General features: G+C 41.9%; 1 long non-coding RNA gene across 2 annotated transcripts; it reads left to right on the top strand.

The window, feature by feature from the left end:
- Window positions 1-1,245: 1,245 nt before the first annotated feature.
- On the top strand, window positions 1,246-13,161 carry LOC111272757 (uncharacterized). 2 transcript variants are annotated; one of them, XR_002687712.2, is made up of 2 exons: window positions 1,246-1,348; window positions 9,227-13,161. It is a non-coding gene; the product is annotated as an uncharacterized LOC111272757 (long non-coding RNA). The 2 variants fall into 2 exon arrangements; XR_002687713.2 differs by lacking the exon at window positions 1,246-1,348 and adding an exon at window positions 2,013-2,404.
- Window positions 13,162-23,147: the final 9,986 nt, after the last annotated feature.

Here is a 23,147-nt window from a genome sequence, read left to right as displayed (position 1 = left end):
CATTCCCTTTAACAGTTAGACCTTTGCTGTTTGCTTTTCCCGAACAACAAAAAAAAAAAACTCAAATCTGTGATTAATCATATCTTATCTGTGCTGAAGTCTTACCAGCATCTTTATCGAACTACTGATACACAAAGGGAAGTGTTGTGGGAAACGTTCATCGATGTACGTTGCTCCGATGTGGGACGTGAGTTAATCCTCAAAAAAGCATATCTGCTAAAAGGACATCAGCAGAGCCTCCCGATGAGGATTACCATGACTCTCACATGGCATGAGGATTACTGTGACTCTTTAAGAGTCACAGCTATGATAATAATAATGGTTGTAAGAGATGAGTTGACGCCAACAATGTCATCCATTTAAGGAACTTTTTCTAGTCAAGTAGAATCTGGGCTTCTTACATATATACGTAAAGCTCAAATATAAAACACTGACTCTCAGGTTGGTGAACGTATGTGAAAATATTCACTGATTTATCTTTCGTGAAAGCAATATCTTGGAACTGTGTGCGATAATGGTCAACGTTTTTCCATCTATTTTAATCGATCGACGGATAGATTGGACAAAGGCAGCTTTTGTGCTATGATTATTACCGTGCAATTGCATTAGCAGGACACCACTGCTAAAGAGCTACTACTCCTGCTATTACAGGTGTTAAGACAAAATGGTAGTTGTAGCTTGCTTCGTAGCAATTACTCGTTGCTTGCACTAGTCGATTGTCATTGCCGTGAGGTGATCTTATGTCGGCGGCCACCGATGCGCACAGACAGACACTACTTACTATTTTCCATTGATACGTCGCCGCCAGGGTCTATCAATCACTTCATCAGCTTAGCTGCTAGAAGACACCGCGCACGCGCGCGTTCGCGGTCAATAATGATATATCGCCAGCGGAAGCCCTGAGGGTGCGTCTGTGCCGTAAGCAACAATGTCCGCATCCGTTACGCCCATAGTGGTTTCGTTTCGTTCAGAGACGGTCTCCACACAACCCTTGTCGCATGCGTCGTAACGAAGCGATAGAATACGATAAAGTGGAGGCCGAAAACACTCGAATGCCCTTTAGCAGACTGTGTCAAGTGGCAGTGCCCTACCGAGCGACGACGCTGGCCCATTACGTCTGCCTTCAACGATGATTATGATTGAATTTTCCGTCAACAACATACGTAAATGCGAGTCGCTGTAGATGAATTAGAAACGATGATTGTTTAAATAAGGAGCTGTATATGTTTTCGGGCTAGTGAAAGCGAGGTGGGGGCAATTACCTACGTAAACCCCACTACGAAGGAGCGATGATGGATGACATGTACGGCGGGTGCTAAATGGTGGATAGCTAGTAATCGACAAACCGGTAAGTACGGCAATTTTTGTAAGTGATGACATCGCTATGGATTTAACGATTAGATTAAGTAATAATGATCATAACCTTGTTACGACACCATATACCTAACGGATGTCTTTGGTATCTACAATCGCTCACCAAATAAAGAAAAGGTAAACTATACACGTTGTTATAAAATTAGAGTGTCGATAGAAAATAACGTAAGGCTACTTGATCGGTATATCGTAGATCCTTTTTTTTTACAGCTTGAATAATTTGTAATTAAATAGGTAATAGAATTTATTTCGACTGGCCGTCTCGAACTTTTGAAGCTGTTGGGCATCAACCCACCCCTTTTTACTCAGTGTAAGCATACATTCGACTGCTTAATGGCAATGAATCTTACTTAAACATCATTTTTCTGCATTTGATGAATTACAGTAGAATATTTAGCTTGTAGAAGTAGAAAACGCATCCTCAGACAGCAGGCAAATTCGGCGTTTCTAGCAGCGGTGTGCACGTGTGTATGCCTAGTGAACACTCTTTTATCATTAACGATACCGTTCGTCAAACAAAAGAAAATAGCATAGAAGAGTAACGAAACTATCCCCCTTCAGTCAGCGAATTCTACCACTGCCAACGTATATTTTTAATGCTGCATTTCATCTAGTCCAGTTACATAAACTATCTGCTATCGTCTCCCGGAGTGATCTTGATTCACCATATATAAATTGTGTACTTCTATATCGATCTATACGGTACAGCTGTTGTAGCAGGTAGCAGTTATCGTCGGAGGAACTGCAGAGAAAGCTACTTCAACTGCGAAAAGAAGAAAAATAGACGGTTTCAATCACTATGACCGTTGCGGCTACCGCGTTTTCGTCGTCGTCGTCGTCGTCGTCGTCGCCATCAGCAACGGCTTCTTTTTACCGTTTTTGCAACACAACGAGCCACTCACACTCACTGACGTAATAACGTCGACCTGAAATTCGGCCAAAGGCGGCTCAAGGAAAAGCTGCTGTAGTCAGATCTGCCCCGGCGGCTTTTTGTTGCTGTATCAGTTGTACGGCGTTAGCTTTTTTTAACGTAAGTTCCTAGCCACTAAGCAAAAATTGCCGTTCTTGTTGTTGTTACAGTGGCGAAGTTAATCAGTGATCAGTGCAACTGCCTTCGTCTGTGATCTCTTCTTGCCGTCCACCGGTAGCAAGAGAACGCTCTCCTGTTATTCATGCGATGCTCCCTTGTCTATGATCTATGTACGTCATGCAGTATGCTTTTGAGCGACTTTATGAAGGGGCACAATCATCCAAATCGTGTTCACCGTCGCTCACTAAAGTCTCCAGCGCGTGTGTGGCTTTTTTTTTCTCGTAACCTCGTCGCCTTTGGGTGCCGAATAAATATCAACGCGCATAAGATATTGTACAATTCACAGCTTTCTCGTACCCTCTGCTCCGCTAATGCATGTAGAATAGAGAAAGAGATGCCCATAATCGGATCGTCGTGTCGCTATTTTCCATCGAATAGCGACATAAAAAATGGTTCGTTCATTCGTCTGCACTCGCTAAATCTGACGATAACAATTAGAGGATGTATGTTTGTGTGGCACTTTTCGAAGCAATTCTAACGTGCTGCTGTACTGTCTGCTTAAAATACCCGCGTAAAACTAAAATGCTTTCCAAGATTTTTAAATTCGGCAGGTCATAATCACCGTCGACTTCATCGGATCAAATCAAATCCGATTTGTGCAGAAAGAGCGGTCCGCAAAGAAGGACACAATTTTACTTCAACGCTAAAAATAATTGGTTTATCATTTGCAAAGTCACTAAGATGAATTAATCCGGGTTCAGCTTACGGTATACATTCATTCGGTTGCCATTCGATGGACGAAGTAGACATGCAAGGACGCTATCAGTGCCATCAGCTTAAGGCTATTATTATCCCCGTCGGGCCACATGCCTAACAGGCTCGTTCTCGAGACGTCGTGGGGACAGAGTCAGCATGTTGACACCGTCGAGCGCTAACGTCGACGTATTGTTCTCTAGCTGTTGGGACAGTTCAGGGTAAATTGGCCATCGGTGGCTTCGAAACGCTATTGTGGTGGAGAGACAAATCTCGCCGCATTGAGATAAATCAGCACATTTTTATGGACAACGAGTTTAAATAAAGAACGGCAGGATATTTCTGCATTGTTGAACTTTACGCTGTTCAGGTACCACTGACATCGGGACAACGTAAGCCATTGCCCTTGGTTATCTATTGTTGTACGTATATTTTATAGCATATATTTAACTGTTAATGCAAAGCATTCTCAGGGTCAAGAAAACACTTAACACAAAAGTATTATCATTACTGCTATAAGCGTTGTTATCATTGACTAGCGTAACTGCGATAGTCTGCAGCGTCGGCTGGTAGGAGTCCCCGCTCAAACCCGGTTGACGTCGCGCTTGCCAGGCTGACTAAATCGATTGACTAAAGGCGTCTTCAGCAAATCCAGCTATTGGAATGAGTGTCAGTTACCTGACTAAATGATATTTCCTCTCCGATCCATTGCAATCGGTAAATCCTTTCCATTCGAGTACTTTTCTCATTCTGCACCGTCCTGACAACAGCAGGGAGTTGGCATGGCAGTGGCCGACAAGACCTTGTGGCAGAGGCCATTCGATCTTCAAGTTCAGGTAGCGTTGTACAGCGCGCGCCACTTTATGGTATATGACGCAAACCAGTTGCGACTGAATCTAGCCATATACATTCTTTGGGCACGACGAACTACGGGAAGATTAAACACGAGTATCACAAATGACTATTTGAGTCTATAAATCAATATTAGGACTTTGTTTTTAGGACTAGATCAAACGGACAGGTGGTCACACTCAATCGATTTGAAGAAGCTAATAGTGATCTAATTAAGTTTTTCGAGAATTCAGTCCGCATTGAAAAACTCTATATATGAAAAGTGGCGTAGCGTTACATATATTTTTAGCAGAGACAGCGGTTGGTAGCAACTGCTCATCATATGGCCCCTATGGCCATAGGGACAAAAATAGGGATAGGACAAAAACAAAAATAATGCGTCAAACATAATGTCGTCACGACTGCAAGCAAACAAATTGATTGACCATCAATAGTAATAGTTTAGCCTATATGGATACATTGCTACGATGTGTGTGCGATGCGATTGACGAAGACGCCGTGAAGACCCGCTGCAAATAACGTGCAGCGTAACCGCAGAGCTGAAGCTGTAGTTTCAATATGATTGGTCAGAACGAAATTCGTACTAATTATTGAAAAAAAAAAAGTTTGTAACACATTTTACATAAGCCAGCGTTTATACAGGTATTACCACTACCATTGGGACGTCTTCAACTAAAATAGATATTTTAGTTTTTTTTTTCTTTTTAGTCGCAGATATTTTTAACAAGGATTGTTATTGAGTTTCCATTTTTAGAAATGTCCTGGTCGCTGCACAAATTGTTCGATTGTCATTAGATAATATGAACGATGGGCTTAATAACAGCTGAAATAAATGAAGCTTCGCTTCGGGTAACCTGTCATAATAAAGGTTTCGTAAACTCGTGTCGATTCGATAGATCGCAAGTACGATTCAGTGCTATCGTTCAAGGTATCAATAATCGCAATGCTGATGCAATGACTACGGAAAAACGTCCAGATCCAAACGCAGTTTGCAGAGAGACTCGTATTTACTATACAGGAAGTTCACTACCCCAATAATTGCTGTCCGTACCCCAGCAGCCATTAATTGGCATAATAAGCATGTCAACACCATTAGAAACAGTGTGCGCTTCGTAATGAGAAATAAACTACGTCAAAAAATATTCGCTGTCCAGCCATGTCCATAATGACATACAAAAACAGCAGTGAAACTAAGGAACAAAGACAAAAATGGTGAAACGCATGAAAACATATAGAAGTGTTCCTTTCCTTTTGTCGTAAAACAATGACCGTGTACTCTACGACTTTGCCTATGCGTGTTTATTAGTTCTGGCCTTAAGGCAGAGGGTTTGGTGACTGGCACATGCTACAGTAGCATGTAGTACCGATGGGCTGATGGATATTTACATGATAAATCCATCTAGCTAGAATCGTTTCTACCGGCCATATCGGCTATCACAACGAATGGATACGACCGCAACGATGACAACAACAACCTTTTACAGACTTTGGCTTCCAAGCGAAAGAAGTTTCTTCGTATCTGTGTGATGGATGGAACTGATTTGACTTGTGGAAATGAATGCGACGAAGTGGGGAGGTAGTAGTGGGGATGTGGAGAACGGGGACGGGGGGACGGATGTATCAGGGAGTGTTTGCGATTCCGGATGACCACCGTCACCAGCGATGGATACGGCTGTGATAACCGACAGCGGTGGTACTCTTGATAGGATACCGTTTGACCGACTTATGGGTGCCTCTCTCACTTTCTCTGTTTTTCTTCTTGTTCCTTCGAGCGACAACGAGTACGATGACGATGGGGCAAACCAGCCGCTGATGTCGTTACCCATGACCCAAACGGGTCAAAAGCTGACCGCCACAGTTCACTGCTTAGTAGCGACATCTGGCCGTAGCAACAATAATAACAGCAACAGCTTCAGAAGCAAATGGTACAGCGGAAAGGAAACTACTACAATAACTCATTCCGCTACCTTATGTTCCTACATGGTTCTACTGCTCCTTGATACTTATTGGCACTGCTAAGACGTGCACTATTGGCTGCAGGTGCAGCCATTCCAGGAGCATGATACAACCACAGTGCAAAACTGTTATATAGTACAACTGTTCGATATCTGAGGATCCCATCGTTCGTCGCGGAGTCTTTTTACTTGTGATTATAATATATGCTTACGGTACTGATGATATAACGGTCTCAAGATTAGTAGAGTTTTTGCCTGCTGGGACTATGATATGTATTGCGTTTGCTCAGTCTTCACGACCAGCCGACCGATCACTTCTATTAGCTTTCTTATTTAGATCGTCAAGTTGTATGGCGACGACGATACTTTTACGGCCAACGGCGGTGTACAGTTGACTGACATCGACGATCTCTCTATACATACAATGTACATAGAGGAATTACACAAAAACGTATAATACGGGTCAAATTAACAACGGTACAGTATTAAAGAAATAGAACAATGGAAACCTGACAAGGTCCTTGTAGTAGAGTTATAAACGAAGCTGACTTGACCAAAGTATGTAGCGATGAATATACGGCGACATTGAGAGGTGGCCAAGTTTGACGCTAACGCGTTTTCCGCACGTGGGAACCGTAAGAGCGTTTTGACGTCACGTGGAGGAACTTGGACGGAATCATTCATAATTACTTGGGACCGCTCGCGATGGCCGCCACGATAGAAGATTCCGCATTCGAGACTGAAAGGGTCGATGTCCTTTTTGAGTCGCCGTATTTTTATATGCGTGATAACACCGAAGCCAAGTAGGATAAATATCTTTAAACGGGAAAAATAGAAATTAAGACGATCATTAGTGTGATGAATGTCAATGGCGTACGTAAATGTCTTCACCGTTGGAAACATCAATGCAATCTGATGCCTTTTCGCTGTGCATTCTCGGCACACAGGAATGAAAACGGTCTCCAATGCATAAGACGGTTCCATGAGATCTTCCTTTTTCTCTTATTATCTCCAGAAAAGTTCGTTTATATCACACCCCAAAAAATGTTCATCTTGATTCTTAATCTTAAGCTGGCGTGAATGTGCCCTTACCGTTGTTCAGTATGACGAGTGTACCAAGAACACGGTAGTTGAAAATATGAACTTGCGAGACAAGATGGACAATCAAAGCAAAGCAGACCACTAAGATATAGTGATTGCTAAGTGACCTCTGGGGGTGTTGCCGCTCTGCGATTTGCGAGGCAGTGCCGTCTGTGGTAGATCATCAGAAGAAAAAAGCAAGCGAACGATTAAGAAAGAATCTTTCAACGCTGCTTTGCTTCATTGAGAACAAGTTAGGGCTGTAATAACTAATCGATTCGTTCACAGTTTATCATTGTTGCTCCTGCCGCTGCCATCGTGCCCCTGGCATGGCAACGTACGCGTCCGCATATAGACCGCATAAACGCACATTTTTTTGCTTCGAGGGTGGTCGAAGCAGAGAGGCAGGAGGGCAATATTCTACTCGTACAGCTTTAGGCTGTGTCGTCCTATATTAATTTAGATGGGACGGTTCATTTCCAAACGACGATTATCTGCTAATGGCAAACCGAACGCAAGATGGCGGATTTCACCTGACCCTCTTTCGGCCTTACTGGCCGCCCACACCCTTTTGGTCGGTGGCTGATTGGCATCGCACAACTGTGAGGTATAAACAGCCTATAGTGAGCCGCTTTGCTGGCTCTGCCAATATAAAAGTACCAATGGTAGTTCTAATAGTAAGCTGTTCGCGCCAGCTAGTAGTCATCATTAACTGATGTTTTGGGTGCTGCGAGACGACCCTATCGCGATGGTGTGCCGCTCTAACATGGCTTTTTCACATTGATTACAAGCTTACTGGTCGTACGCTTGAACCTCATCTAAAGAACAAATGATTATCGCACTTTATAACTAATATATATGCCTGCAATAGCGATTGATGTGTCTATATTTTTTGCTGTTTTGTAACTTGAAGATGTCAAATAATTTTATTGTCAATAGAAGACAACATCTTTTGAGAAAATTGTGCCACAAAGGCAGGTGGAGCCTAATGTGCCACTGAAGATATATGTAGCACGCTAATGTGGCAATATGTCCCACCCTTACGCGCCATATATAGATTTGAAAGCGAAACAAGGCTTGTTAATGATAATAAATAAAGTCATTTTTTTTTACCATCTAGGAGAGTGAGCTGTTGTCTGTGCTTTTTGGGATGTACTTTTTCTATGGGAGTCTTTTCGCTTCGCTGGCTAACGTTGATTTAACTAACGATATATAGTCGTTTCGTAAACTACCTCCGGTAAAACTCTGCGTAATCCTCCAAGTTGTTGCAAGCTGTCGACATTAGCGTGACAATAATAAAAATAGGTATAAATTTACAGAATATGTATAGGCATGTTTGGTATCCTGTGAGTACTCCAATACGTCAGTCTGTATATGTCAAAATATGTGAGAAAAAGATGGGGCCTTTTTCGATTTTAGGATGATTATACTCAACTCCATTCGGCTACAAACGTTTACAAAGTTACGTTCGTAAAAAAAACTTCAATGGCTGGATTCTTTTTGATACCTCCCAAATCGTGCTTATTGGATGTGTGATCAACATCAGTACAAAGATGCTTAAATCACAGTGATACTTTGCTATAAATGGAGATTTTACGTATAATTGAGAGAAGATTTTGTATTTCTATTGCAGGTAGTAGTGTAAGACTGGCGGTGACCAGTGAACACTCAGTAGTAATGGAAAATAGGAACAAGTGTATGACCGTTTACAGAGAAGTCATACACGCACATTCGGTAAACCTTCATAGAGGGAATAGTTTGTTGAAATATGCAATTAACATGCATCTAACAAGCGAGAACACCGGAAATAATGGCCTAGATAAGCGTGGGTGTTCCTATGCATCAGCAAAACCAGTACAATATGATGCTAGATAGCCATCAAAAGTATATGATGATCTGTTGTTTTGTCACATATCACAACTCTTCATTTTGACGCAATCTGCTGAGTTATTTCCAATTCTGAAAGCATTAGTCTACCATGAAGAAATGAGAGATGACATCTATGAAAGGATAAAATGGCCGAGTGACATGTTTGCATGTCGCATGTCTGCACGAGCGCACGTTGCACTAGCGTCCAAATAGACTTGGGAGACATCTTCTAGGCATCGAAGTAGAACTTTCTCTGTTTCTTTAGATCTAGCTTACGAAATAATTAACACAGTTTTTTTTTTTCTAATTCCAGGTAAAAACATCGCGAGTCTCCTAGTCGCTGATTGTATGCCTGTATAATGTTAGCTGGATGCACTTCTGCAGACCCCGATGTACAATTAGGCCGTTCAAAACGAATCCTGCGAGCTTTAAAGTTAAATAACCTTTGAAGTAGTTCGGCTAAAATGATTTCTTATATGTGTTAGAGGTGCTTGCCTTTATACGCTTGTCGTCCTGCTCGGGCAGCTCTATAGTTACCATTCTTGTTTTTATCTGTACTTTCTCTATCTATGGTTTCTCGAAGCAATTCGATAATGAGATATGCTTACCTATTAGCTGGCATGAAAAACCTCCGGAATTATACTGACTTAGACCGGGATAATAAACGGACTGAGGTCAACATTGGACGTTGTTTAGCTCGATTCAAGAAGTGGTTGAGACATATCGATTGGCATAAGGTAGCCAGCCTTCGATGGCTGTACTAACAGTCTATAAGTTCCTCTGAAGTAGTGGGCTGTGCTGATCGTTTCATTTTCGGCGAGCATATCATACTCTTAATGGTTATTGCCATCACTTTATGTTCGAGCTTACTCGAGATTGCCACTGAAGTCGATCTCTGTCATGGACGATGGCATTTCTTAGTCTAGTTCGTCTTCATCCAAAGATGGAGACTGAACCATACCTCATCTATGGCCAAGCAGATTTTTCGTTAATTAAAGTTCCGCCAATTGCGCGCGGATTTTTAACTGGCCTGAAGTCAGTCCACAAGGGACTTGGAGTCTATTCAGTTTCCGCATGTTTAGTATTCGAGTTGTAATTCTGTAACAGATTACGTAGGCAATGCCAGTGTTGGCCAGACGGCTTCTTAGATTTTGAGCTTTGACCTTATTTGAACCTTCATTAGTCTTCGTCGAACTTCCATAGCGCTGTGCCGCTTCGAGGAATAACAACTTGGCGGCTACGCATTAGTTGCCGAGACAAAGGAAATGCTTTTTTCCCTGAACCAATTTTTCTTTGAATAAACCTAGCGAATTTTCACTTTTTCTCAATTCTTGAAAAATTGGAGCACTTACCAGCCAAATTTCATGACTAATACTCGTAACAGGTTTTCCTTTTTCCTTTGTCAGTGCCGGCTCCTGACACAGGATTCACGTTCCCAGATACGCTATTCCTAACCCAGATGTAATCCAGTTACAAAGTGAACAGATCACAAGATTTGAACTAGGAGTGAACTGCAAGGAATCTACTGGTCGAATTTTCGCACGCTTTTTTCGTCTGCTATTGTAACTAGCAATATAAGACAGAAATTTTATTCTCGTTGAATTCGATTTTGCCAACATTACAGTGACTATGGGTACGCTATCCATATAGGATTATTTCTTCATTGGATAAATTCGTGTCTCTCGGATTTGCCTGCATTTCGTTCATTGGATCCTGTATGAATGGTAAGAATTTGGTGATCGATCGCTCTATGAGAATGGTAAACAGTATTCGACTATGGAGCGTAAGAGATTGCAGCGCCATTTTGATAATAGTGTTTACTACCGCTGTTGCTACTGCAACGAGACCGGTAGAGATAGTGCCACACATTACAACGATTATATACTGCTACCATCATGCGTGGATATAATTGCTGGTGATATGACGACGCCTCTTTACTGGAACGTACGTCGTCTCAGAATGCCGCTCCTAGCGATAAACGAGGAACAAAGACAAAAATCGAAGGCATTCTGATATCTCACAATATTGTCGTTGGCGTCCCTGCTGATGACCACGACGTTGTAACGGTATCATAGGGCGAAGCGCGAGGGAACGACGTAATAAATTGCGTATTACTGTTTACATTCAAGAAACACGAAGACAGGAACGTTGTGGTGTCGGAGATCGCTAAAGGGCAGAAATAAACAGAAACGTTGCGTAATACTGTGGTGCATCAACTGCTTCATCCTCAATGGAACCTTGAAAAAATCCCTTATATGAAACCCAGACGATAACTAAATATCAAGGCAAGGGACACCAACAGTGCGGAGGAATAATCAGCGTAGGCGATTCAGGAAAATGTGCATCGATGTAATTGATTTTTCATAGTTATCTCCAAAAGTTACGGCCCTCGATGAGCTCAGAACAGTGTGAAGCCTGGTCGTCCTTAGCAACGCTTCCGTTATCGAATGTCGATGGCAGGGCTTTTAAATGCGCTAACTTCCATTTAATGATGATGTTAGTCGTGTTTTTGATACTGTGGTCTACGTTATTAGTTGTGCTAGCGGTTAAGGCCACGGAGATAGACCTAAGCAGTACTCCCGTGACGGCGCCTGGAATGACAGCAGAACTAACGGATTAAACAACTGGAAACCAGTGGAAAAAAACGTCAGTAGCAATAGCGGCGATCGTAAGCTTAATGTGATGTAGTTAACATGACGCGCTCCTGCGATGTCGTCAGCTGCTAGCAACGCCAGATCGGCTAATTTCGACAAATTTCGTAGTTACGACCGAGGCCGGCCACTATGACAAGTGACAGCATGCATTGATCGTCACGAAAGCTGCGGTAGTGTCGCGCTCTTGCCAGGCCAGCCGCGCGAGGAGGGCTCGCTCAGGTGAGAAGAGCTGATCATCAGCTCCCGGTGGTAGGATCCGGACCTTTCTTTGCCTGCCTGCTTTTCCTTATTACTGCTGCTGCTGCTGCTGTCCATCATTTAGTGCGCTACAAAAGGAACATTAAGCGGAACAAGACGAGAGAGGATTGCAGGCGTGATTTCCTTAATGGGAAGAATGTGTGTTTTCAAATAACATATATCGTATTGCACAATATACTACGACAGATACATCGATGTGCCACTGCTGTTGTTAAAGTAGTAAATATAATGCAGTGACAACATGTCTCACTAGCGTTGGACCCGCCGATCGGCGAACAGGGCCGCTGAAATCACTTGGCCCGTTCACATCTATGCCGGTACGAATAAGGACGAATGGCGTTTGTTCCGTCGCTTGTATTTTTAACTGCGGAACAGTTTTTTTTTCAGCTTCAACGGTCATCGACATATTGTAGTTAAAAGCTCTAACGCATCAAATCAAAGGTAGATTAACTTGCCAAAGCTAAGCTGACAAGAAAGACACTGGCAATACAAGACGCTGGTTGTATATCAGTTCGAATTATACCTTGTCCGTTTTCAATTCACACAGGTATGTTATGTAAGCGTGCCTTCGCGCGAGGTTGCCGCCAGTTCCATCTCTAGCATTATTATTACTGCTCCCTGATCATGCCGCCGTCACAAGCGCAAAAAACATTTTGTTTGCACTATTATTACTAATATTGTGCATAATGAGAAACACAGCAAAAAAACAAACGTCACGAACATACAGAGACAGGTTTTTGATTTTCGTTTGTTATCCGCGTTTAGCCGAGTAGTCTTTCGCAGAAGACATATGGGCAACGCAAAAACAACGAAGATGCTCTGTGGATCTTCCAACTGTTAGACTAAGACTAGCTGGAAGTAGAACGGTGGGTGTCTGCGAGGCTTGAGATTCTGGTTTTTGGAAAGGCGTGAACTGTTGACCGATTCGAGTGCTTGTGTCAGCTCACAGCCGTCTCGTTGCAGGCTCTGTATTGTCGATACGGATAACAAACAAATCATATATTAATAATATAGTAACACTATAATCAGCGTTGTATATGTCGACAATACGAAGTGAACAATTAGTCACTTATTATATAATTAGACACAGAAACGTGTCAGTAGCGAAACATTATGAACAGGCATGCTTCCATGAAATAGGATGACGTTCGGGCGACTACGCTTGGTAGTCAACTCCATGGTCTCGTCCTAGTATAGCGTATGATAATAACGTGTAACAGAAAAGGATTATCAAGCGTAATAAATTTTAGGTCTAAATTACCCATTAATCTTTGTAAAATTACCCATAAAGAGTTTGTTCTAATAAATAATGTTCTGTACGGAGTATAACTACCAATCTAATTGTTGTTAGTAGTAGTTTATTATCAATATAGTGTAAGGGCTAGTGTTTTCCGATTACGTACGAGCTTTTTTCCTCTAGACAGCATCGATTCCATAATTTACGTCTAGAATTGTAACCATTTAAAGAAGGGTCATAAGGCTATTGCTAGGTCTACGTGCCGCTCGTCCCGTGCTGCGTCTTCTAGAAAATCTACGTAAGACGCTTAGATTCATAGTACACTATTTGTTTTTTACGAGCGTATAGCGTTTATAGCCAACATCGGAAACACGAAGTCTCTGCTGCGCTAGGTATCGCTCAGAATTTTTTTGAGAGGGGTGTCAACCGATTAGAAGGACAAATATTTATGCAGGTCAATACACAGGCTCCTCGTCTGCGTGCATCTACTACAGTATTCGCACGATAACTGATAATATTCGTCAATGAATCTATCAAGCGGCAATTATTTGGCTCCTTTGTCTGTTCTCGTGATAACCACAAGAAAGAACAAATTCCATATGGCTTCCAGTTTACTCGTTGAGAACGATTCTATTTACAAATATTGCAAATAAACCCTTTCATAGTTGAGCCGTTGTGGAAATGTGGTACTGTGGTTACATAGGTGGCAGAGTGTTACGGCGTGCGACAACCCACAGCGCCAGCGTGGCAACAGCGGTGGCAACCGATATCACTCGTTTTCGAACATTCGCGAGCGAAACTTCGCTTGAAACATGTTCAATCTAGCCTAATGTTTTTCATTCAGGTGTATGGAACCTGACCCTTTAGCAAAAACAACAACGCAATAAAGATGGTTCATTGCAAAGAATTAATATCAAAATAATCGGCACGATGGTACGAGTTCTAACTAAAAGCCTTTCGGCATTGATATGCTACTTCCGGCTAACGATATGGATTTATCAATGACAATTATTTTGTAGCATAATTTAACTACGGTCGCTCGTGACGAAACAACAACTACTTTTTATCATTAGTAAGCTCTTGCGCTGTAAGTACGTTGCTCGTGGCAGTCGATAGTATTCTCAAACTTGGTATAGCCACATATTTGAATGCGTAGAGGTCGAACCCAGTTCGTCTTTTTCGTTGAACAGAGTTCGACCACCACTGTTCGACCTGTTAGTTGACGCGGCTTTTTTGGGCTTTTTTTTTTTTTTACTTTTACACACCATTGGCGGGTTACCACTGAGAGAAAGCCGTGCGTCTATGGCCCATATCAATAGCGATAGATAATAGAATTCGTCTTGTTCATAAAGTTCCCGCAGATCAGTTCACGGCGCTAGCAATCATATTTCACTGAAGATTCTGCTATTCTGGGCTCTGTCGTACCTGTACCATAATGTGCTGCTGCCAGTGTAATGAGATGAATCGTGAGAAACTGCCTCCAAGATGACTGCGATCGAAAACGAGAGCTTATACGTGATGTAATAAAACGGCGGACGGAACCATTAATCCGATTGAACTTTGCGTTGTATACGTCTGTGTATTTCTACAGATTAAAATTGCGTTCATTTTACGATTGAGCGGAACAGTGTCTGAGTTCGCGGAATATGGAAAAAGGCTTCAGCTGTCCACCCAAGGGATGGTTGGTGGTAGATTTTAAGGCAGCCGAAGCTGGTGCGAACCATTTTTGTGCCGTCTTCTGATAAAATGACCGAGGAACATTTTACTTAAATATGAGGAATTCTTCACTGGATGGCGGCTTAGATTGGAAAGTGTTTGTTCCGAGTCAGAGGAAGGTAAGCCAAAGGATCGAATCCTGTGCGTGGCACTTCGTAGTTTTTTTTTTGTGATCTAAGTGACGGGTCTGCTCACATGTATATTAACGAATAATAATAACGAGACCGTAGATTTAGAATCGATGTTTGTTTGTCATAATTTGTAGATGGGAGATTACTCAGCCGTTATGATAATTACGTGAAGAAATGACCCGGCTCAAATATTTGGAGAGATTCTATAGGACATTTCTCTCGGGAGAATCTTGAAAAATTCACATGGAGAATATTCACATGTAATAATGAGGCTTTATATCGTATTTAGATATCTATATGCATATAATACGTATATAAGTGGCGTACACATGTGAGCTAGCAAGCAAACCGTGTGGTACGTCATTTAGCGATACTTCCCTTCTTATGTTTTTACAACGCTTGTCAAGCATTTTACGTCGCTTATTGGACTTCCTACATGTTGCAACTACGTTCGCTCATGCTTTTCACACTTTTCACGGAAGTGGTTTTCGAGCCAGCGTCTGTGCAAACAATCAAAATGGAGCTAATCATTAACTATAGTAGACCAGCAACAAAAGTAAAAGAATGAGCTTATATTTCTGCCATGATTATTCTTATCTGAACACCAGAAGGATTGTATGCAACCGCTCATATTGCTCGTATTTTTCCATTCCAACTGTTTCTGTATTCGTTTGTGATTTGCTTTCGATGGAACGAATCGGCCTTCGCACCGATCGACCGACCGACCGACCGACCGACCGGCTCGGCCTGACCAACTTCACTACGCACTCTACTCAACTTCATTCTACTCGCTGGGACGAAAATCTGTAGTGGCAGCTATTATAGGTTCTGTTGTGAGTATTTCTGCTATTACGAGCGATGTGATGCGACTTCCGATCGTTTTATGATGAAGGACGCGGTGCCTCTGCAATCATCATCGTCGTCATCATCATCATCATCATTGCACGCCTCCACCGTTAAATAGCCGCTATGTAAACTGCTTACTCGGTGATCAACATACATTTGTTTATTCCCCCTTCTACGAAAGACAGAAGTAATAGTATCGGAAAAGTCAGCAACTAAGCTAGAAGGTACGGCGTCCGCTTTACTTGGAACTATTACTCACTCGTTGTTCCTGATTCGTATTGTACTACTGCTGCTGAATGCGCTAGATGGCGCCACAAGTAAAACGAACCGTAGCAGCTCGACGCAATCTCAACATCGAAAAATCTGTTCGTGTCATCATTTCATATTTGAATCAGAAGTTCCGAAGAAAAAGCCCAGCAGTTTCAGCGACCAATAGTTGGCCAAGGCTAGTAGCTAGCTAATGGCAATAACAATGTTGTTTAGTAAACAACGATATCGTCACCAGTGTTCTTATATTATTATTGGTCCGCCAACATGGCATAAACCTTGATGCGTTGGACTCAATAGCTAAAGCGCTAAGGGTCTTCACATGACACATTTCGATCTTTTTTCATATAGGCCTTGTCTGTGGACGCTGTACGCACGCAGATCACTTAAAAGCCCTTACAGCGGGGCATCTGTTACCATTTTTCCTAAAGTAATTGCATCTGTTGCGTTTCCTTATTTAACGTTTATCTGCCAACGCTACTTAGATCTATCCGAAGCCCGGCAATAATGGTCCTAAGGTGAAATATGCTTTGTTCCAATAATGTGTCGACTCCTTGAACCATAAATAATACCATATGACGCATAATAGCAATATGTTATATTACTTTGGAGTTGTTAGAAGATACGTTTCATAAATTGTCATTCATTTGTATTATCTGTTTTCAAGATAACGAGCCGACTAATCTGATTGTTACTATCCTTCTGATTTATAGAAAAACCAGCACTTATATTTCACGGTCCATTACTGTCAAGTAATATCTTTATTACACAGTTTATCAGGTCAGCGAAATTCTGGCTTGTTCTGATAGAACAGGTTCAATCTGAGTTCCTTGATTTATACCGCTAAATTGAAGCGCCTTTACCAGCAGACGTCTGCATGAATGAGGTAGGTGGAGCAGATATTATAAGGTGGTTACCTTTGAGAGTTACTATGAGCTTATATCGAAATGGCATTGCATGCAAACCCGTCCTTTTTGACCTATACATACATTCCAAACAAGTCCTGTTTTTTCTACATAAATGAATGATAATCCTCTCGTCATTAGCAGTGGTCACGCTTTGACGCAGAGGTCCAGTTAATAACTTGTTTTCTTGTAGACTTTTTCTGATCGATCTGAAGCATGTTGAGCCCCCTTTTGCATCGCGGGTCGCTGTCCAACTTTTCGTCATAGACGCTTATTATTAAAAAAAAATTCTAGCACAGCGTTAGGATATATACATGCCGAGTTTTTTTATGCAAGAATCCGCGTTGGCTGAAATGTTCGCAGCAACGGTCTTGGTGCATCTTGACCATATAAGAACTTAGTACGACAATGAATAAGTTCTTCTGTAATAGAGCTGTTATAACTGTATGTTTTAGTCCGTGTAGTTTCTGAACTACACGTATATTGGAATAGTCTTTTCAATATGCTTTCTTACGTTTGTTGTTTTTCAGCCAACTTTCGGACCAAATTATCTGATATGTGTAGTCAGGTTGTCGTGAGCAGTACAAGCTTTCAGAAGATTTATTTTATATACATAACTCAATTTAATTGGCTCCTTTTGCACGCGAGCCGTTTATATACAGTGTACTATTTATCACGTTATTCAATTTGTTGCTGGCACGGCTTTTAATATGCCACACTCATTGTTTCGCTGGATGCTTGATTTCCATGACCAACTTTTTTGCTATAATACAAAGTAACAGTCATACAAAATGACAGAGGCGGGAACTAATGGTAAATGCCCTATGAGATGGTTTCGTTAAAGCGAACGGAAGGTATTAACTGTGAAAGCTAAGCCAGCGACTGTGTGTGAGTGCCTTCCGGGAAGAAGCACGTTCTATGAACCTGACAAATCTCGCACTAAAGATGTAGATACATTTTGATACGATTGATCGATAGACGGACCCTCTCAGCCGGGAAGATTCTAGCTTCTTACCTTTCAGCTCAGCATCTTGCTTCGAGAATATGCCCCAAACTGACAGATCGGCCTCTTGTTAGTCGCTGTTAAAAGTCGCCGTTCCATTAAAATAAATATAGAGCATCCAGCAATCGACGATTAAGGAAGAAAGTCGGATGTTTATCTTGAAGAGGCGTATACGCTCAACAGCGCACTGGATTACAACGTACAAATGAGGTTCATAATAACACTGAAGTGCAGCTATGCTATAATTGCTGTCGTAACCTCATTTGGCGGAGCCACGCTAAGCATTAACATTTGAGAAGGTTGCAAATTTCAGTTGACTGTTTTGTTGTACAAAAACGAAATTCGCTGCATTGTATAGTGCGAGCTAGTTAATCTCATTTCGATATATTTTTCCTAGCTGGATGGTACCTTTGCTGCTGGTGAGCTAGTACTAACTGCCCAGTAGTAGGAGTTTGCTTACTTTTAAAGCTAACATGGCCTGCTCACCCGCGCTCAAAAGCCGTATGCGGCGAAAGATAGCAACTCTGAATCGCCACTGATGGAGATCTTGGTTCATAATTAGGGCTTGATTGCCCTGTCGATGAGTATCGTGACCAACGAGCTCGCGAGGCCAAGATGAGTCACTCCAAGATAGTTACTGGGATAGGCCGGGGCCTGCTTTGTGTACTGCAGTTCCTTATTGTCGTAAAAGACCGTTGCTTAACCGAAAGTTGGCTGATGTCCCATATTTTCCTAGAGTTCCTATAAATTTTGTGGTCAGAAATATGGGATAACTCGACACTTGAATACTGCCCGTGCAGTGAAGGGTAAATGTTTCTGCCGCGTGCGGTCGCTTCTGAAACAGGAAAAAAGAGAAACAAAAGTTGGTCAGTGATTTTTAAATAGGCCCGGCACCTCAAGAAGAGAAAGAGCTCGATTTGAATATATAATTCTCTAATTGAAGCTAGAGTAGATGTGCCAGTAACGGTGCGTTTGTAGCTAAAAACAGAATAGTACAATTATTGATTTTATCTTCGTTTACTAGCGAAGCCGGCCAATCTATAGTTTCCAGCAAAGCGTTCGACGTTATCTATACACCTGTAAAAAAAAAACGTCCGAAAACACATCAAAGCAGTAGTTTAATTATTTTTTCGGAGCTATAGGGTCTCCTGTTCGGAGCGTATAGCTCGAGGCTCCTAGTTTTATTTTATCTGCTCAAAGAGATGGACCGAGCAAACGTGCTTATTTATTCAGTCAAAGAGGCGCCTAAGACGCAGACACTTCTGCGAAAATGGCGAAGTCCAATGTTATCTGTTCGTCAGAATCCGATCATCGTTAAGCCTTATGTTTTTTTGAGAAAAATGGTAAAAGTGCTCGTTACTCTATATCGCATTATATCGCCATAATGGAGTCCATTCAGGCTAAGACGACTTTCTGTATTGCCGTTTAGAATCGATTCTTGCTCTTATGAGATGTTCCTGCAGAAGTTATTAAAACAGACGAAATTTGGTCAATTGCCTCAAAAAAGTGACGTTATTGTGTTAAATGTAAAAACTTTATCAAAAGAGTTTCCATATTGTGTATACATTGATATTTATCGGTCATTAACATTTGTATTCTGTAATAGGTGATCTTCCTCCATATGGCTACAGATACCTTTTCGGGGAAACATCTACGTAGTGGCTGTGTCGTTGATGACATCCGAGCGAGAATCGTTTCGGTAGCGAAACGTCTGTCATTACTTATGGAGACTTCGAGAGAAATAACGTTGGCGGCCATTCATAGACGAGAACGATTCAGGGATGGTATTGTGAAGTTAGTCGCTGTCTGTCCAGTTGCCAGATGTGCTAAGTAGCGTTCATTTGGTAGCCCACTATAGTAGGTTACCCGATTTACACCCATATTGATTAGCTACTTCACGGCCCGCTCATTAGCTGTGGGTCCATTTCAAAGGGACCTCATGTCGTGACGCTTGAGCCCTCCGTGTAGACTGGCCAATAGCAACGTCTTGAGAAGAGCGGGCATACCAGGACGCCATATACGCTTCCTCCTAAAACTGGGCTCTCGCTGACGACTAACCCTACAGTAGATATACAGACACAGGACATAAGACAAACGTAATAGTTATTTAGACTGTTTCTTTTCTTCGTGGTAGAAAAAAGTGGCAGTTCGTATTGATCTTGAGTGACCATGCTAGCAGACGCTTAGATATTCAAGCTTGTTTCACTGTTTTGCAAAATATTGTGATCAGAGCGAGAGTCTATACGATGGTAGTGATGGATGCTGTTGCGCCATTATGTCTACATTGAGCAAAGTCAGGTATTTATAGCTGACTTTTAAAATTCTATCTTTAAGATAATAGTTGACTCAACGCACAACTTTTACGGTAGAAGATAAAAAGGCTTCCGCACCATCTGTGGTGCTACATGACAAGTTGACATTAATTCAATAGAATATTATTTACTATTACTATACTACTATATTCATAAACTTAATTATTATTATCATTATAGTATTACTCTAATAAAGGATTTATAACTTCGATTTAGAAATTACGTCAGCCAACCACATGTCTATCTATCTTTGTCGAAACCCTGTACCTTGCACCCCCCCCCCCGACCCTAAGATTTGCGTATCAATCCTATGCGAGACACTGGAATGTGATAGAAGATAGAAGATTTGGATATTTGAATGAAACCTAATCGATATCTGAGTACTGGGCCTTCTGTCTCTAATCACTACCAGTTTTCTGCAGAGCCCTTCGTGGCTAGATTACGATTACTATCGGAATCATCACTGGGGCAGATGATGTTAATAGGCGTAATGATGATGGTGGTGGTGACCACGACGATTGGGACGAGGATCATGGAAAGCGAGAGTGGTTTCAGTCTAGTGAGCTTACTACCTAGAGCGTAATCCAAATGTTTACTAAACCGCAACACTCGCGATTGGATTAACAGAAATGAATATGTCAACGGTTTCACGAGGCCCAGCATAAAAGGCTTTTCGATCGAAAACTAAAAGATGGGATTGTAGATTGTACGCCTTCCACTAATTGACTAGCGGTAGGATTTTAACATTGAAGATCGTATGTTACATACATTTTGAGCTCACAAACTTACTTTCGTTTGTTTTACGTTTGAGCAACAATGAAGCATTATCACTTTGACCGTTGATCGAAAATATATGATCGATTCATTAAAAGCGTATTAAACTATACGCTCTATCAATCACGATCTGTGCGATCCCAGCTCGCATTGTTTCAACCAACATTATGATATAGGCTTTTGAAGTGATACTTTTGAAAGAAAACTAAACGTACCGAGACCGACTGATGTAGATCACGGACAGATTTCGCCATGTGGATCAGTGTGGCTAATGCGCGCCACACTTACATCGATCACTTGTCTCCGATGTGATTTGCTGGTTGTCAGTTAAAAGCCACGCCCGACAACATCGTTCGTAGCGTCCCAATGCCCTCACGGGGTAGCCATCGGGGCACTGAACTTGTCAGGCGCTTTGCATTTTGTTAGTGGCTGGGCAGGCTACTAAGACTACTAATTTCCTAACTGATGCACCTGTCGTTTTCGAATCTCATTAACAAAGCTTCCGTTACAACTTTAGGTTTTCTTCTTTATACATTTCAACCAGTGTCTTAGATGGCATTGTGATTCGTCTATTTTATGGATGAACGTGTTGTCGGCCGGAATCCTGTTGGCTTTCGAAAAAAAAAAAGGTTCCAATATGGGGCACGCGACTTTTATTGCATGAGCATATTTTCTGTATGCGTTAAAACGGAAGCGAGCTGGTTTGAGAAGTAAAAGGGTTGGGGTGGTATTTGCCAACTATCCTTTTTGTAACTGAATTGAGTTATTGAAGTGGTCCTAGCAGGCTCTGAAGACTCCTCTCAGGTAGTGACGTTGATCTATTGACATGCGGTCTATTTCGAAAGTAGAACGCGTAACCGATTGTCTCTAAATATCCTCGGTCAGATAGCGGTGTATTGATTGCTTCTGCAACGAGTAAACTCGGTCAGCCTCCAAATGGCTAGCAACGTAACAAATCAACATCTCCGTAAGTTGCAATGGTATTATTCAATGCGACTAGTAAGTATCTCACTATTGAATACCAGACTATGGCTCAAATGTGCTTTACGTTTGTTAAGGTCTATTTACTAGCAATGAGCGTACGAAGTGGTAAGCACGAACGAGATAGGTTCATACCTCTTTCATATCGGGTACCGCATTTCGTGTTTTTGATAGTATGTATTATGTCATATAAACATAATATCATTAACGAAAATGTTCGTCTTTTATCGGTTTGACAATTAAGGTCTCGATACGAAACGGGACGAGCATGGTGTGTCGATTCATTTTCGGGCATCGTTTAAATTGGTTGGTTTGTCATTTTACGGGGTTCAAATCTGTTGCCGCAGTGTTTCGTGCGTAGCGTGGTTTACGTTCATTGCCTCTTTCAGCGGTTTTTCTATATTTTGGAAGAGGCTCTGCTTCGACAGGCCTGACATGAAATGTCCATTCGCTGATCCACTGCCCTAATTTCTGCATTTGTCCTATGTTGTCTTCCATGTAAAAAGATGCTGAGGAGCCGCGAAATAGTATAGTTCACACTAAAATACGAATCTCTGATTATGCAATAGAAATTAATAGGAAAAATATGCGTTTTTAGCTTGCACTTGTATATAATAGTGAGTTTAGTTGCTAATAGCTTCACGATCACCATACCGACACAAATGCCTGGACACGGTTTGCCATTGACGGGTACTTTTTCAGCCCGTCGTAGTTTCATTGTTCGCATAATATCGGTATTGTTTCAATGTATATCTCCGTTTCAATAAGTCTAGGGGCCGCAGAGCCTTCAAGTTTTTTTGATAAACATCCAGACAAAGGGAATATTACCACCCGTTCGCGTGTGCTAACGCGCGTCGGGCCACTGTCGTTGGTTTTAATCATTAGATACAGGCGGGGTTCCGCTACGGCAAGTTAGCCATAACTATCTGTAGCTGAGTAACAGCTGTTACGCGACGTTCGATGTCAGCTTCTAGCTAAACAGGCTAAAGGTATGGTTCGCAGCAAAAGACCTAGGAGTTTAAAGAAAGCGGTCAAGCTATCAGATGTTGACGAATGAATTCTTATCTTTTGAAGGGGCAGGTCACGGCGATACGACATAGGTGTACGCGGCTATTTATGAAAATGAGATTTTGGTTTGCTTTTACATGCC

This window comes from Varroa jacobsoni, unplaced genomic scaffold (assembly GCF_002532875.2).
Source record: "Varroa jacobsoni isolate VJ856 unplaced genomic scaffold, vjacob_1.0 contig03150, whole genome shotgun sequence".
NCBI lineage: Eukaryota > Metazoa > Arthropoda > Arachnida > Mesostigmata > Varroidae > Varroa > Varroa jacobsoni.
The sequence above is the reverse complement of the archived record's forward strand: the minus strand, read 5'-3'. Positions and strand labels throughout refer to the sequence as shown.